Genomic DNA, 6,137 nt, shown 5'->3' with positions numbered 1-6,137 from the left:
TGCCGACACACCGATCCCGATACGCACCAGTGACCCCGGCGCTTCGTCTTCCGGAGCTAGTAGTAGTGCGCCGGCACCAGTGGCTACTGTTGACGGACACGTGGACCCTACGGAGATTCCAGCTCCGTCTGCTCCCGGACCCTCGGAGCCACAGCCCCGCATCGGTGGTGTAGTGATTCCCGCGAAGTTCGGGGAAGGGCCATTCCGTAACCATACGCGCATGCCGTGCCGACGCGCTCCGAATGGACGTTTAGTGCCGATTCCGCCATTCAGATACAGACAGATGATGGCCGCCCACGGACGGCCAGTTCAGCCACCTGTACAGGCACCACATGATTCGGATGACTCATCATCCGCCGATTCTTCATCAGATGATTCTTCATCAGACTCCAGTGACGACGAGGACCGTGCTGATATACCTATTCAGCCACCCTCCACCCCGCCGAAGAAGCGGTATCGCTTCGACGGTACCATCATTCCGGGGATCAACGGAGGACGAGCCTTCACTGATGCATTTGGTCGGCGTCGTAGGGTTACTGCTCGTAAGCGGCTTGTGCCGTACCCTGCCGACCCACAAGTGCATAAGACACCCCGTTACGTACTGACTATTTCTGGAGCCGGAACGTCTGCACCCCGTTTTGTGCGGTCTGCACCACCCGCACCACTAGCACTACCCGCACCACCTGCACCACCAGCACCACCTGCCCCACCATCTCCCACTGTCGAGGAATTGACAAGGGAGGTGGGAATCCTCCGAGCTCGGGTTACTGAGCTCGAGGAGCAGTTGGCTCAGGTTTTAGACATCCTACACCCACCTTCACTGTAGGGCTTTTGTATTTAGATTTCATTATGTAATCTAGTTGTAGTTTCATATTTCACTTATGTATTGTACGAATCTATCATGATGTATGAAACTTATTATTAATGAATGGAAACTTTGTGATGTTACTTTTTGCACAAGTGTTCTATTTACGTTACTGTATGGTGTTTTACGGTACTTGTATCAACTTGCGTTACTTAATTAACTTGTGTTGTGCTGTTTACATGTTGGTTGTTATATACTATATTATTATATATTGAATGCTGGATTTTGACTTGAGTCAAAATTTTTGTTTAGAACACCATGGCTAACGGTCGATCCACACCTACTGCTGCTCAAATTGAAGATATGATCCAAGAACGTGTAGTCGCAGCCATTGCGGAAATGCAACCCCAAGCTCCACCGCCACCGCCACCACCACCGGTTATTCAACCCGTTCGAAATGGGTGTACTTACAAGGAATTCCAGAGCTGTAAACCACATAACTTAAGCGGCACTGAGGGACCGGTTGGTCTCACCAGATGGTTCGAGAAACTTGAATCAGTATTCCGAGTTAGCAACTGTTCGGAGGACAACAAAACCAAATTTGCTTCTTGCACGCTATCTGACGGCGCGCTCACGTGGTGAAACACAATGGCACAGGCACAAGGCATTGATGAGGCATATGCTACGCCATGGGAAGAATTTAAATGTGCCATGATTGAGGAGTATTGTCCGAGAACCGAAATCCAAAAGATGGAAATGGAATTCATGCAATTAAAGGCCGTTGGGAACGACCATGATGGTTACAACAGGAGATTTTTGGAACTAGCCCTGATGTGTCCGACAATGGTCACCCCAGAATTCAAGCGAATGGAGAGATACTTTTGGGGACTCCCTAAGTCCATCAAGGGAAACGTCACCTCATCCAAACCACCGAATGTTCCCGAAGCGATGCGCATGGCGCATACTTTAATGAATCAAATAACCATCGATGAACCGGAGAAAACTAAGTCTGAAGCGGGTACTAGCGAGAAGCGCAAATGGGATAACCACAACAACAACAGGGGAAGAAACTATGAACAGAACCCGGCGAAACGACATGAGGGTTTCAGAGGAAACAACAACGGTGGAAACCCCAACCCCAACAACACCAACTCCAACCCGAACTACAAGGGAACCCTACCTCAACGCAAGAGGTGTTACAAACACCACACTGGGTATTGCAATGTTGTCTGCGAGAAGTGCCAATGGTCTAGGCATGTTGGAAAAGACTGCAAGGTCACCACTTTGAATGGGAAGCCAAACACCAACGGGCTGAAGAAGTGTTACAAATGCGGACAGACGGGCCATTTCAAAAATGCGTGTCCAAATAAGCGAAAAGATGGCGGACCGCCGCGCGCTAGAGCTTTCAATGTTAATGCAAGGGACGCACGCGAAAACCCCGACTTGGTGACAGGTATATTCAAAATCAACAATCTTTTAGCTTCTGTCTTGTTTGATACTGGTGCGGATAGAAGTTATGTATGTAGACATTTTTGCGATAAGATTAATTGGTCGTTAGTCCCGTTAAAAGAGAGTATGCTTGTCGAGGTCGCCAACGGTAAACTTGAGAAAGTTGACCATATTAGTCGTGGAGCTATTATCAACATAGCTGGTGTAGATTTCAAGATTGATTTGATACCAATCAAACTGGGAAGTTTTGACGTGATCGTTGGTATGGATTGGTTAAGCAAGATAAGGGCTGATATTATCTGTAGAGATAAAGCTCTTCGTATACCACAAGGAGATGGTGAGCCAATGGTTATCTACGGAGAGAGATGTACCTCGAAGTTGAACCTCATTAGTTGTGTGAAAGCGCAAAAGATTATGAAGAAGGGACGTTTTGCTGTCCTAGCACATGTGAAAGCGGTAGAAACTGAGGTGAAGAGCGTGAACGACGTTCGAATTGTGAACGAATATTCCGATGTCTTCCCTGAAGAATTGCCCGAATTACCGCTGCCAAGAGCAGTAGAGTTTCAGATCGACTTAGTGCCAGGAGCTGCACCTGTAGCTCACGCACCTTATAGACTCGCACCTTCTGAGATGCAAGAATTACAAAGCCAACTACAAGAACTACTTGACCGTGGATTTATCCAACCAAGTTTCTCGCCTTGGGGCGCACCCGTGCTGTTTGTGAAGAAGAAGGATGGATCCTTCTGTATGTGTATCGACTACCGTGACCTCAACAAATTGACTATCAAGAATCGGTATCCTCTTCCACGAATTGACGATCTTTTTGATCAACTACAAGGATCGAGTGTCTACTCAAAGATCGATTTGCGATCCGATTATCACCAGTTGAGGGTGAAAGAAAGTGACGTGATGAAAACTGCATTTAGAACTCATTATGGTCATTATGAGTTTGTCGTGATGCCATTCGGTTTGACAAATGCACCTGCCGTGTTCATGGATCTCATGAATCGTGTCTGCAAGCCGTACTTGGATAAGTTTGTTATCGTCTTCATAGATGATATCCTCATCTACTCTAAGAGCGAAGAAGAGCATGAGCAACACCTCCGACTGGTACTTGAATTCTTGAGACAAGAGCAACTTTACGCCAAATTCTCCAAGTGTGAATTTTGGTTGAAGGAAGTTCAATTTCTGGGTCATGTTGTGAGTGACCAGGGTATCAAAGTTGATCCTGCCAAGATTGAAGCCATCAGCAAGTGGGAGACCCCCACTACTCCGACGCATATTCGCCAATTCCTAGGTCTCGCCGGTTACTACCAAAGGTTCATTAAAGGATTCTCTCTGATTGCGCATCCTTTGACTGCGCTGAATCACAAGGGTAAGAAGTTCATTTGGAAACCCGCACACGAATCAGCATTTCAAACTTTGAAGAAGAAGTTAACCACCGCACCTATCCTATCACTTCCTGAGGGCAGTGACGACTTTGTTGTTTATTGTGATGCATCAAGGAGTGGTTTTGGTTGTGTACTGATGCAACGATCAAAGGTTATTGCCTATGCCTGCCGCCAATTGAAGATTCACGAGCGGAACTACACTACTCATGATCTTGAACTTGGAGCCGTTGTCTTTGCGCTCAAATTGTGGAGACATTATTTGTATGGAACTAAGAGTACTATCTTCACCGATCACAAGAGTCTCCAGCACATCTTCAATCAGAAGCAACTGAATATGAGACAGTGTCGATGGATCGAGATGCTCAACGACTACGATTGTGAACTCCGTTATCACCCTGACAAGGCCAATGTTGTAGCTGACGCTTTAAGCCGAAAGGAGTGGACGGCACCTCTTCGTGTTAGGGCTCTAAACATCACCATCCATTCGAACCTCAACAGCCAGATCAGAGTAGCCCAAGATGAGGCTCTCAAGAAGGAGAACATATCTCACGAACATTTGAACATACTTATCTCTCGATTCGAGATTAGGGAGTCTGCACTCCGATGTTATGCCGGAAGAATTTGGGTACCTTGTTATGGAGATCTACGGAACCTTATACTTGATGAAGCTCATAAGTCGAGATATTCGATTCATCCTGGAGCGGGCAAAATGTACCACGACCTTAAAGAACAGTATTGGTGGCCGAATCTTAAGAAGGACGTTGCGACTTATGTTGGTAAGTGTTTGACTTGCTCGAAGGTTAAAGCCGAGCATCAGAGACCTTCTGGGTTACTCCAACAACCGGAAATCCCACAATGGAAGTGGGAAAGGATCACAATGGATTTCATTACCAAGCTACCAAAGACGGTGGGCGGATACGATACCATTTGGGTTATTATTGACCGCCTTACCAAATCTGCACACTTCCTAGCGATGAAGGAGACGGATACAATGGAGAGACTTGCTCAATTATACATCAAAGAGGTTGTATCTCGTCATGGTGTACCTTTATCGATCATCTCCGATCGCGATCCCCGTTTTGCTTCCAGATTTTGGCGTTCTTTGCAAGAAGCCATGGGAACTCGTCTTGACATGAGTACTGCTTATCACCCTCAGACTGACGGGCAAAGTGAATGAACGATTCAGACCTTGGAGGACATGTTACGTGCATGTGTCATTGACTTTGGAAAAGCCTGGGAAAGGCATTTGCCACTAGCCGAATTCTCGTACAACAACAGTTATCACTCTAGCATCAATGCTGCACCTTTCGAAGCGTTGTATGGTCTCAAGTGCCGATCTCCTCTTTGTTGGGCCGAGCTAGGCGAAGTGCAACTCACCGGACCCGAGATAGTCCATGAAACATCAGAGAAGATTGCTCAGATTCAAAACAGACTCAAGGTGGCCCGTGATCGCCAAAAGAGTTATGCCGATCTTAAACGTAAAGACTTTGAATTCAACATTGGTGATCGTGTAATGTTGAAGGTTGCACCTTGGAAAGGTGTGATCCGTTTTAGAAAACGTGGAAACTTAAACCCACGATACATCGATCCTTTTGAAATCTTGGAATGTGTTGGACCCGTTGCTTACCGTTTGGATCTACCAGCACAATTGAGCTCAGTTCATCCTACCTTCCACGTGTCAAACTTGAAGAAGTGTCTTGCTGTACCTGAACTTATCATACCACTTGAGGAACTTACAATTGACGACAAACTCCACTTTGTGGAAGAACCTGTTGAAATTATGGATCGAGAGATCAAAACTTTGAAATGCAACAAGATTCCGATTGTACGGGTACGATGGAATGCCAAACGAGGACCTGAGTTTACTTGGGAACGAGAGGATCAAATGATGCGGAAGTATCCTCACCTTTTCCCGACTCCTCCATCTACCTCAGCTTAAATTTCGGGACGAAATTTTCTTTAACAGGTGGGTAATGTAACGACCTTAGATTTTCCAACGTTTATTTATTAATAATTGTTATTATTAATACTTGTGATTAAACGAATGTACGATATTACATTTACATGTTGCCATGATTGCCCGAACTTGACTTTAATTGCCCGAAACGTCTTTGTGACACACGAAACTTACACGAATAATATTTTCACATATTATTTACATTCATGATTAGTTTTATTAATCATTTTAATTAACTATGGTTATTAGTTAATTACTTGGGCTTTAATTGGATTCATTTGTTAATTACATACAACTTGGGCTTTTAATTGAACATGGGCTTATAAAGCCCACCCTACACCCTTAAGTGGACAAGTTAGCCCATACATACATGTAAGTAATCCATTTGAACTTAACTAGTTAGTTAAAGACTTAAGGAATCTAGTTAACATACAATCCCCATGCATGGCCATCCATTAACCAACTTTTTCATGCTTTTCATGCTAGGAACCAATGAACTAATCCCTCCCCTCTTGGGAGCAGCTGATCGTCGGCC

The sequence above is a fragment of the Rutidosis leptorrhynchoides genome, chromosome 9 (genome assembly GCF_046630445.1).
Source record: "Rutidosis leptorrhynchoides isolate AG116_Rl617_1_P2 chromosome 9, CSIRO_AGI_Rlap_v1, whole genome shotgun sequence".
Classification (NCBI taxonomy): domain Eukaryota; kingdom Viridiplantae; phylum Streptophyta; class Magnoliopsida; order Asterales; family Asteraceae; genus Rutidosis; species Rutidosis leptorrhynchoides.
This window is presented reverse-complemented; position numbering follows the sequence as displayed.